The following is a 12,287-nucleotide window of genomic DNA, read 5'->3' on the forward strand; positions in this document are numbered from 1 at the left end:
CCGGGCGGCTGGCGGCCGGCAGCCCCCGCCGTGCCATGCTGCGGGCGGTTGCTAGGGAACGGCCGCGGAAATGGCGCCTGGTGGCCCCGGGCGAGCGCGGCCTGCCTCCGAGAGCCGGCGGGCAGCGCGCCCCCGGTGCGTTTCCTGAGGGGAATTGACTAAGCACGGAGGCGGATTGTGGATTTGAAAGGGGCTTTGCGTTGTATAGCCATCCTGCAAGCAGCAGGGAGTTAATGGGGTTTTGCAGTTCCCACACAGAGAACGTAGAATCATTAAAGTTGGAAAATAACCTCCAAGATCATCTGGTCCGACCATCCCCCTATCACCACTGTCACCCACTAAACCACGTCCCTTAGCACCAGGTCCAACCTTAAAACCCCCAGGAACGGTGACTCCACCACTGGGACGTGTGTTTGTAAGAGGACTGGGGTGCAGAGAAGTGAGGGCAAGAGCCGGTCCTTGGTGAGGGCCACCAGTTCCTGTCAGCGGAGCCCACTGCACACACTCCATATCTCCCTCCCCATGACTCTTGCTTCTCCCTCCAGCCCATCCAGAGGTCTGGTTCAAACTATAGCATCACCCCTCATGGCAAGAGATGTGTCCTTGTTCTTTGTCTCCCCTCTTTCTGAAAAAACAGGGACACTGTGGCATGTGTCCTCTCCTTTGTTTTCAGTTCTTTTTCTCTGGAAGATGAGGCATTCGCGATAGGTACACAAGATTCTGGCTTTTGTATGGGTCAAAGAAACTCTCATGTGGCTTCAGGTCACTGTTTCCAGTCCTGTCCCATCTCATGGTTTGCTGCACCCTCAAAATAATAATTAAAAGCAACTTAGGAAATGGTATCTCCATGAGCTAGTTCAATCAGAGAAGAAAGGACAAAAGTGTGGTGAATACAGTTGTTGTTGTAGAGGAAAAGTTTGAGGGTTTGGCATTAATAAATCTGACTATAAACTATTAAAAGGCAATGGAAATTGCAAAGGCTGCAAAAGAGAGAGAGCTGTCTTTACTCATTTCCTCCTTTTTTTCCCCTGGCTAATTCTGACTGGAGTTCTGTCCACCCATGCCCAGGGCATGCCTTAAAATTCTGAAATAAAGTGAAGTTTTCAAAATGTCTCACCTTATGGATGATGTAATAGGATGTAGTTGAATGTAAGGCTTCGTTTTGCTTGGCACCTGTGTTATGGGTGTGGCACTGTCAAGGATCGTGGCCCGTGTATATATACATATGCTACACATTCTCATATTGACACGTTTACTGAGCCATCTTATTCTTTGTTAGCTTAATTTGAAAGGAAAATTTCAAAGAGAAGGTGGAATGTACCGTAATTTAGCAAAGGTCAATTATGGTCTGCCAATATTGGTGTACACACAGTGTTTGCTTTAACAAAGGTGGCTGGTTTGGCCACAGTGTAATGGCTGTTTCATGTTTTATGGAGAAACTTGCACAGCAAACATACAAGCTGTTTTTTTTTTTGTTTGTTTGTTTTTGTTTTTGTTTTTTCACTTGGGGATGGATAAGCAGCCTGTGGGTTCAGAGCGATGGAGCATGCAGAGCTGGACTTCCTCTAAAGGGCTGCCCGGTATGAGCTGCGGTAGCAAACACTTCTGCAAACCTTCTGTAGTGCTGCTCTGCTCTGCACAACAAGGCATGCCTCTGGGTGGCTCTGCAGAGGGAAAAGCCATCCACTTGTTCCGGGTAGGAAAGGGGAGCAGCCTGGTGCTCTCTATTGCTTGTAGGGCCTGCAGATCTGCTTGACCACAGTCCTTTCTAGAAATTCACTACTTCTGTGAGAGACTTTATCCTCTGCTCACATCACTTACTTTCTTGGGTATGTGTGGCTGGGAATGAATGAGAGGGAAATTAACATTTTAGTCATTTAATTTACAAGGAAATTGGTCATTTTGGTCTTCATAGCAGTATATAAGAAAGGAAGGAAAGACAGATCTTTCCCTATCCAGACAGGCTAGCTGTAGTCAACAGAAGGACTTTTTAATGCATGCTTTCAAAAGATGACATGGTAGAGGCAGGGAAAGAGGCCCTCAGCCACTTTACACACCCTCATGAGCTGCCTGGCTGGGCATCTTTACCTGTGAGCCCTCTGGAGAGCACTCCAGAGTACACATCTACTCTAACAGCTACAGATCAGCTACTTAACCCTGCTCATTGCCATGTACAGGAGGCTGAGAATGCAGTTTTCTAAATAAGGGAAAGGACAAAGTTCAGGTGGAAAAGGAAGTGCTGTTGTCATTTGGCAAGTCATTGGTGGTATACATAATACACTTAAATATTTAATTAGATAACCAAGGTGAAACTGTGACTTCCTTCTACAGGTCGCTTTCTACATGCTGATGGCTGGCAAGAAAACAGCTTTTCTAGGTCGAATAGGAGGATCTGGATAGGCTGGACCGATGGGCTGAGGTCAACTGCATGAAGTTTAACAAGGCCAAGTGCCAGGTCCTGCACCTGAGGCGCAATAACCCCAAGCAGAGCTACAGGCTGGGAGAGGAATGGTTGGAGAGCTGCCAGGCAGAGAAGGACCTGGGAGTGATGGTGGACAGTCGGCTGAATATGAGCCAGCAGTGTGCTCAGGTGGCCAAGAAGGCCAACAGCATCCTGGCCTGCACAAGAAGCAGTGTGGCCAGCAGGGCTAGGGAAGTGATCATCCCCCTGTACTCGGCTCTGGTGAGGCCACACCTCGAGTACTGTGTTCAGTTTTGGGCCCCTCGCTACAAGAAGGACATCGAGGTGCTCGAGCGAGTCCAGAGAAGGGCAACAAAGCTGGTGAGGGGCCTGGAGAACAAGTCCTACAAGGAGCGGCTGAGGGAGCTGGGCTTGTTCAGCCTGGAGAAAAGGAGGCTCAGGGGCGACCTTATCGCTCTTTGTAAGTACCTTAAAGGAGGCTGTAGTGAGGTGGGGGTTGGTCTATTCTGCCATGTGCCTGGTGACAGGACGAGGGGGAACGGCCTAAAGTTGTGCCAGGGTTATTTTAGGTTGGATATTAGGAAGAACGTCTTTACTGAGAGGGTTGTGAGGCATTGAAATGGGCTGCCCAGGGAAGTGGTGGAGTCACCATCCCTGGAGATCTTTAAAAGACGTTTAGATGTAGAGCTTAGGGATATGGTTTAGTGGAGGACTGGTTAGTGTTAGGTCAGAGGTTGGACTCGATGATCTTGAGGTCTCTTCCAACCTAGAAATTCTGTGATTCTGTGATTCTGTGAAATTCTACATACTCTCATGGATAGCTGTTTTGTTTTCTTAACAATTTATTCAATGATGAATGGTCTTATCTTGACTTCATTTACACCATTACTTTTATGAATAATCATCAAAGACCATGAAAATATATATTAATTTCCATGTGTTTTAATTGAAAGCTGCTTCTGTGTTCTCCATTCTCACTCATTTTTGATCAAAGAGATGACCAGATTAAATGTTATATTTTATTTGCTTTATAGTATTTATTAAAAAAATCCCATTATCTTGGCCTTTCAGACTAAGGGAGACCGTTCTCTAAGGAGCCTATTCTGTGTCACCTTGTGAACCCACAAAGTGTAGCTGTAGGCACGCTGGCCTAGATGAGGTACAAGTATAATTCATGCCTACACTAACTGCTAGAGCAAGACAAAGGCCTTTAGGAAAGCATGCAAAGTTTCAACTTACCACCCAACCTTTGCCCACTTGTGAAGGCACACACTAGTTTGGTGCTTGGTCCTTCCTTTGGGTGTCTTGGGACAATTAGAACCATATACAAAGCTGTAAAACTAATTTATTTACTGTCATCTATTTGAGAAAATGGGATTTTAATATAATAAAGAGGAGGGTTCTCTGTGCTGAAGCGTGTCACCCCGCTTTCCCTTTACTCAGAAGCACACCAGCTGCCTCCCAGTCTGACCACCTATTATGGTAAGGAACTTCACTCCCTGCATTGCTTGCACAAACAACAATGGAATTGCCATGCGATAATACACACCACTGATCTGTAAAGTTAGAATTACTCTCTGCATTTAAACAATGTACAATATCTGCATTGCTATTCACGTTAATTAGATCTGCTTGTAACAAATAATTGACTTAAAACAATCCACTGTGAATTTATAGATTAGTATTCGGTGCCTGCCAAAAACTTAAATGGTACACCTCGAGTGGCAGAATAAAAAATTAATCACTGGATCTTGCTGAACATGTGTTATTTAAAGAGCACTTTAAGAGAGTGTGAAGTGAAGGAATTTTGTTCGTTACCAAAATTAAAGAGTGTGAAATGTCTTTGTATTTTTGTTAGAAATATTGGACAAAATGCAATATGATATTGTCCTGGAAATTCTGCAAGAAGAGCACATCCCACAGTGATTCTGTCCGGCTTACAGACCTGCCCCAAAGAGGACTTACAAATGCTTGGGGCTACACCCCTATTTCTAAGTAAGACAGAGCTAGGGATCATTCTTTGGCATAATTATTTTACGATTTTTCAGTTCAAACTAAGTTGAGGGCTGTTTGGCATCCTGCCAGAATGACATTTTTGTATCACAAAACTGAGAAAACGATGCACACTTTTAATACTGGGCAACGTGGAGAGCAGGCATGCATAACTGAAGGGTTATGAAGTCTGCTGGGATTCCCCTGGCGGACTGCACTGTGGATGGGGGGAAACCTCAGTCCTGCCCATAGCACTCCTTAGAACTAGCTCTTGGCGGGTGTTATTCTGTAAACCATGCCCAGGGATTTTCTCAAGGAATGCTGCTTGGCATGGGCATAAATCACACTGACAAGTGTGGTAATAATTACTCAGCCTACTGTACTGAAATGTACTTGCTGGCCCTGCTTTATTTATAGAAATAGTGTTGAAAAAATGACTTAGGCACCTAAGAAAAATGCACCTCTTTTTATTCTTACTGATATATTTCTATATAGATAAGTAAATTTCCGTTTATTCTACAGCTACAAGCAATTTAGAAGGTAGCAATGGCAAGAGCAAATACTTTCTCTGTCAAAGCCTATAAAAATGACACATCAAAGGTCCCAAGCAAAAGAAGTACATTTCAGAAAGGCTTGAAGAGTAGCCAACACTTGTGGATATATTCTTTTGTTTGCCTATCTTGGACTTGTTTCTGGCAAAAGTGAAAGGTTTAATGGATCGTTGTGAGCTAAAATGAAATTCGAGCATTAACATCGTATATTTGTATTTCTGTGAGAGTCAATAGAAAATTTTAGTTGGCTCTTATTTCCTTATTTTTCTTTGGAAAAAAAAAAAAAAAAGGATTAATAAAAATGTTGGAATTAATATTGGAAAATAACCTGTTAAATTATTAAAATTATCCACATCGTTATCTGACATCTATGATGAAAAATGAGGTACTGTTCAGTACAATACCTCATACACGCAGAACAAAGTTTTCTCCTACTTTCCAGTCCTTCAATTGTTCAATTCTTTTAATCTTTTTGAAATGCTACTGCATTTTGAGTTTCACTAGAATTGGTTTTCATCTCTTTAGGTTTTTGTCTCTTTTTGGTTTTCTTCTCTTTCTCCAATTACAAAATTATTTTTCTTCTCTTTTACCTTCTTCTAATATGTAAGGAAACAAAGCTATTTTTACAAAGCCTGTTGTCAGAGTTTCTAGCTAGGGAAGAATAAAAGGGAGAGACATTCTATTTTACCGTTTATACAATAGAAATAGCAGCAATAAAAGTTTACTCCTGTACAGATTTCAGAATTAATTCCTAGGAAAAAAGCAGACTAAATAGCTATAAAAAAGGAGCAAGGAAATCATTTGAAGGGTTCAATACTGTTTGATTTAACAGATTAGTAAAAAGGCATTATACACTGACTGTGCAGCAAGCTATATTTTAGTATGTACTTTGGTGAGAAAACTGGAAAAAAATACATTTTTTTTCTTTTAACGAAAATAATTGGCTCAGTGTATGTGCTATTGCAGTTGTTTATTTTCCACACTGCAAAGTGTTACATTTCCCAGTCTAATTATTTCATTGCCGATCTTTGTTGTATTTGTTCTCCACTCATATTTGATAGCTGCAAACACTAAGTGAGACGATTTCTCATTTTGAGGCAATAGCTCTACCTAGTGATGGGAAAGAGCAGCTGCACTCATACGTTTTAGAATAGTTTCTCAGTCCTCTGCCGAAGACCATTTTACTTTCTTTGAAAAAATTATCCACATGCAGTATTCAATAATTGTCATTCTTCCTCTATTGTTGTTCTTAATTGTATTTAGGAGGGCACGTATGTGCATCCAAGCATATTTCCTGGGACACTGTTGATGATGTCTTCCAGATACATCACAAAATGAAATACAATGCTTTTAAAAGATGAAAGCAGCACTAATGATGTGTGTGAAAATGACTTTGTTAGAATCGAGTCTAGTTATTCCAAATGAAAAATACATTCCAGTGTGTTTAAGACTCTGTTATATACATTCAAACATAGATTTTGCTGTAACAACTTTACATCAGCTAGACACATCTCTTACAGTGGAACTTAGCTCTGCTCTATATGAAAAGGACCTTGCTTGTATTAAAACATCTACTGAATTGGGCAAAATATCACAATGGGTCAATCACAATGAAGAAGTGAACTGAAGATTGTAATTTTTAGTTAATCCTGCCACACTGACTCTATCTGTTAGTTTAAATGCTAATTCAGCTGACACTTAGTCTTTCTTACTGTACGAAGAAGAACCAGAATTTAAATTAGTTCTACCAGTATGACTAAAAACTCTAGAGAATTATTCTGCTTTATGTTATATTATTAGCATCAGACAAGTAATTTTTCTGTCTCGTTTTACAAGTGGTTAAAAAACCATATGTAATAGTTCTTTGGTTTGGGGGTTTGTTCACCGACCCCCAGGGAAGAGAGCATAAATTACACCGGATTTCTTCTCATTAGCCAAGACCACTATTCAGTTAAAGTCAGCAGTGTTTCATTCCTCTGTGGTCCTGGGCCTGCTTACAAAAGAGCCATTGGTATGCCATATGCCATGCCTCCAATGTGCGCTGTATGGCCAACAGCTCTTTCAACAACCTTTTCTTGTATGTGCTAAGACACATGGGGGACAATGGAAGGACTTGGGACATTAAAAAAGGATGCTGCAGTAGTGCAAAATGCCAAGGCTTTTGTGCGGGTGGTAACAAATCACCTTACTTTGTTTTTTCTCCCACTGCTGCACTAGACATGCCTTTCTAGTGCTTTACTGAAGATCTGAATGCCCAGCTCTAGAAAAGATATTCTTTTAACACTTCAGTGCTGTGACCTCTCAACTCTGAGGTCAGAGCAAGCCTTATTTGTTTTCAAGCTTAACATAATTAAGTAGAAAGAAAAGAAAAAGGATTAAATAAGAGAGACGACAGCAATAGAAACTCCCAGGGGGAGAGACGACTACTTTTTATAGCAAGAGAGGATTTTGTCTGGAGGAGAGACAAACAGTCTGCATGTCCTTTAAATGTCTCCAAAGGATAAAAAAAAAAAAAAAAAGAACACAGGGGAATAAAAGAAAAATAGATATATTCAAAATTATAGGAATAAGCAGCTCTGCAATAGCTCGATAAGGTCTTTAAAAGCTGTAAACTCAAAGCTCTCTGACATGCGGTGCAATCCCCCTGGGTAAAAGGTAGACTAAGGCTCAGACAAATGTGAGCCTATCTTGCTTTGAGCTACAGACCTGCAAACAGTTTTGAATTTGATAGTTTCTGTTTTCAGTTTTTTTCCCCACTCAAATATGGGTATGAAAGCATGGTGCTGCCTGAGTTCTTGAGTGCAATCACTCAAACTTTCACCTAGTTAGCATATCGTGTAACTATTCCCCTGGGGAAGAAAAACCAAGATAGGAAAAGGGCTTTGCTCTCTGCATATGCATATCCCTGACACATAGCTGTATGTCATATTACCAGAACACCTAGCATTGCAAATATTTCCTGGTAAGTGTACATATATCCAACTGCATGTCTTTATATTTGTAAAGATAGCCAGAGTACACATGTACATTATCTTTGTTAATCCATGCAGCTGGGGAGGAGAAACTGATCTCCAGCTTCCACTGGGTCCTGCCCACCACTAATATCTCCCAGTGTATAATGGACTGCCAAAGCTATCATGTTCCTGTGGGGCTCCAGGAGAAGCAGCCTTCTGTCTTCAAGTACAGTTCCTACCCTAGAAAATATACCAGGCTGCTGCCAGAACGAGTGTTTGCTGTTTGCCACTTGATTCTCCCTGCCCCAAGAATGGCATTATATTCTTGTTACAGTGTGCATTCAGGAAGAGAAGATGGAAGCACATAAAGTGTAGTACACAGTCTTCAACACCAAAGTAATTTGTGGATGCTGGCAACCACAAATCCTAGTAGCATATCCTGTTCAGTTGGGCCTATGATGATATGTGGCAAAGTGCTGTGCATTGAATACAACAAGGAAAAACTTCAAGCTGGCAAATGCAGGATTCTTGGTGATCAGCGACCAGTTTACATCATGAACATCCAGTCACTATGAGTTGAAAAAAGGATAGCTTGAGGCATCTGGAATCCAGAAACCGCCTATTCCCATGACTGCATTACTACACCAGTTGGGACTGGAGACAGAAAAAAAAAAAATGCTGTTGTAATTCAGGATGTGTTGAAGGCTAAATGGAGAGTAGTTGGCTCAAGCTAGGAATGGATACATGATGCAAAGGAAGTCATAAGGGCGTGGACAAGACATATATCACTCTCCTCGCCCCTCCCCAAATCTCCCATTTTTTAAAAACAGAAAATGTTTCAGAATTATCCGTATCATCCTTCACATTTTTGGTGACAAAGCGTCTTTAACAATCCATATTTATGCAGATGTTCAGACGGGATGCAGAATGTTCCCCAGCTATTCACTACTAGTTGCCATGCAGAGGGGTGGTACAAAGGCTGAGTCGAGGCAGATTACTAGATGTTTTACAGTCTTGCCCTACCTAATGGCCTGGCCTGTAAATCCACTCATTGTGATCTTAGTTGTCAACATAGGGCCTTCAATTCCTGTTGGAGAAACTTTGGAGTATGTGCATTTGATGCTGACATAAAAGGGAAAGGATTTCTGTAGCATTCTGGCTGTTGTCTTCTACTTAAGATCTTGTTTTCTTGAACAAAAACTCTTTTTCTCTTTTCTCCTGGTGAGAGCACAGAATGGAAACAGAGGTTGGAGAGCCGTGGTCACAAAAACAGCTGAAACTTGTTCTCATGCAAAAAGCCAGAAGTCACGAGGGACACATCAGAATGCTACTCTCTGTAAAACCTCCAGGTACTGCAGTGATCGCTTTGAAACCAAAAGACTTTCACTGCATGTCTCTTTATATCACAACCTCTGACTTCTCCGCTGTCCCCTTGGTTCTACCTGCCCTACAAGCAGATTTCATGGATCTCACAGAACTCATACATTTCCAGTCTTCCAGGCATGCTGGTGGCACCGCATCTGATGGATGAAGAAAAAGTATTAATCTTTAGGGAAAAAACTGAGGAGCACGGACTTCAATGACGAGCAGTGCTCAACTTCTGACCACCTCAGTGCAATTGCTAACATAGCTACAACAGTTCGATGACATACAGCCTTCCAAAAACTGAGTGTGAAAGCAAGCCAGCTGACCAAGAGGAAACAGTGGACTTGAGTGTTATTCGTAAGTCAGTGCATATTAATTACTGCTTGCAAATTGTCAAAGGGGCAGCATCTTCAAAGGGAGCAGATGCAAATTCTCTAATGGTAGTAGTACGTTAGCCAAGCAGAAAAAGTGTGAGTTTGTTGAAGGGCAGGGTCAGAAAGGAAGGCAGATGACATTTACTCATACTTGTCCATTCCAAAGGATATCTTTGCCCCCCTTAGTTTCTCTACAAATTGTCTACAAATATCCAGTAACTCCCACTAATGCCTTTCTGGGGCTTGCTCCTCCTTTTCTACATTATACTTACTTACCTGGTCTCTTCCACTCAATTAATTAAATACTCAATTACCTGTTGCCTCCAGTGAAAGCTCTCTGCCTTTCATTTCAGGTGTCCCATACCTCCAACAAAGCCATTTTGTCAGCTACAATACAGCTGTGCCCTTCATTGCCTGGTATCACCCATGAGCACCAGAATTCTTAAGACTAAAAAAAGAAAATAAAGAACAGAAGCACTTCTGGTTCCTTCGTGAACAAGTAAGACATAAGCTACCATTTTAACGTTAATGACTGCATTACTCACCCCTCTTCATCATTATTTGTGAGTCATCACCCATGGTGCAACATTTCGAAAAGTTCTTTCTAGGCTTATGACTAGGGAGATGACTCATTTCTGAGGTACTGGAACTCAGCCACTGCTCTAGTACAGAGTCACATTAAGGCTAAGAAGAGCAGGGGACACGGGAGGAAAAAAATGACCTGGCTCTTCCCTAACTATATATTCCTGCATACTCTAGCTGGTGGTCCTGGAATGCCACACTGGGACGGTGCCAAAAGGTCAACAAAACCTTCCTCTTCTACTAGTGACAGCCAGACTTTTCTCTGGCTTTTCTCTGAGTAGCCAGAGGAGAGATTCTGGACATTGGGATACGTAGAACCTTGACCAAAAGTCAATCTAAGCCTGGCAATTATCAAAATAAGGAATACAGATCTGAGTCTTCTTGCAAAGAGTCTGATTTACAAAGACGGCTGCGATCCTGGCATACAGAAATGGGAAAGCTGGAATACTTCCACAAGTTGCTCTAAGGAAATAGTGGAGAAGACAACGCTATGGAGAAACTAATTACACGTGACAATGTCTGCAGAAAGGGGAAAACTGAGAGGAAAAATGACTGAGGAATGGAGCTGGGAGACTCTGGGGCATAATTACATGTGGTGCTGTATAGAGACATGATAAAAGCAAAGGCTGGACACGGAAATACAACACTTAATGTAAATGGACAGTAAAGGGCTACTTGGCCATAGTAAAGAAAAGGCTAGAAAAGGACAGAGATGTATCAGTTATTACCTGTGCTATTGTAGCTAGAGAACAGTAAAACTGCCAATGTCTGAAAATAGACTTTGTCTGGTATTTCTCCCATTTGTCCTATATTTAACACCATAAACTTTGTTAAAATGGAAGATAAAACATGCAAGACATGCTAAAATGTAGCAGTTATTTCCAGTTTTTACAAGAGGGTAGTAAAAGGGAGGTGAAATATGTGGCTGTTATCCAGTGTGCCCCAGGGATGCAGACATTAGTGATGACTTTGGCAGTTTTTTTAGGCTGTGCTTGCCCGGCCTTTCTGTGTGACTTCCTACAATTTGCTTCTCACCGCTCTCCTTCACTTTCTCCATGAAAGGACCTTAATTTTCCCAAATGCTTTTGCATTTGCTATTGTAAAGTACTGCATGAGATCCAGTTATGACCCAGGAACTCCCCATAAAATAAAAACACCAAGACAGCAACCTAAATCTAAGCAGACTCTTCCAAAAATCTTTTCTGTGTGTCTTTGCAGGTAGGAAAGAAGCAAAAGAAAAAAAAAAAAAAAAACACCATTCTGTGAGCTGTGTCTTGATGTGCCACTGCTCTCACTCTGCTTGTCCAGGCTGTGCAAAGCCTCTGCGAACTGCACACCTGGCACCGCAGCTGCTCGAAATCTCAGCGCTGTTTGGTTTAGGTGTAGGTGAAGCAGTGCTGAGTGGAAGCTTCCACATGTTCACGGCCAGCTCAGGAGCCTGCTTCTTATCCATGCAATACCTTAACTCACTTTTCTTTCTCCAATATTTCATTTTAAAGGGTTCTTAAAGATCCTTTTAAAATTCCACACGCAGATCCCCTGGCTGCTGAGTCTCCATAACCTGAGGAATTTTATGCACTGCAGCTCTAAACCACGCGCACTAAAGCAAGCCATGAAACCGCAGAGCATGTAAATGACTTCTAATGGCACTCCTGAACCTGTGTGGAGGATAAAGCCCCTTAATGAGGCTCAGGCAGCCACCAGAACACCTTTAGCCATGGCACCTTTTATTCAAGACCGAGTTTCCCCCTCAGCGAACGCTTCTGACGGGATCGGCTTTGTAAGCGTTCCCTCTTCCGAGTGAAATAAAGCGGCTTTAGGGCAACCACGCGGGGATCTCCGATGGCTGCACGCCGCCAGTATCAACCTAAGGGCCTCGGCACCGCCCGCAGGGCCGTGTTTTAACACAGGAGAAAGCAAAAAGCCGCACGCCCAGGCCGGAGGCTCAGCTCCGGGCAGCGGGTGCCTGAGGGGAGCCTCGCCCCATGCCGGGCGGCTCCGGGGCGCACGAGGGCCGCCGGGCTGGAGGCAGGGAGCCGCATGATGA

The 12,287-nt window shown here is 42.6% G+C and overlaps 1 long non-coding RNA gene across 1 annotated transcript; it reads right to left on the bottom strand.

Moving 5' to 3' along the window:
* Nucleotides 1–8,704: 8,704 nt before the first annotated feature.
* LOC110354752 (uncharacterized) lies at nt 8,705–10,194 on the bottom strand. Its single transcript, XR_002406976.4, has 2 exons — nt 9,973–10,194; nt 8,705–9,439 (listed from the first exon to the last, which is right to left on the bottom strand). It is a non-coding gene; the product is annotated as an uncharacterized lncRNA (long non-coding RNA).
* Between the last annotated feature and the right edge of the window lie 2,093 nt (nt 10,195–12,287).

The sequence above is a fragment of the Anas platyrhynchos genome, chromosome 2 (assembly GCF_047663525.1).
Source record: "Anas platyrhynchos isolate ZD024472 breed Pekin duck chromosome 2, IASCAAS_PekinDuck_T2T, whole genome shotgun sequence".
In the NCBI taxonomy this organism is placed as follows: domain Eukaryota; kingdom Metazoa; phylum Chordata; class Aves; order Anseriformes; family Anatidae; genus Anas; species Anas platyrhynchos.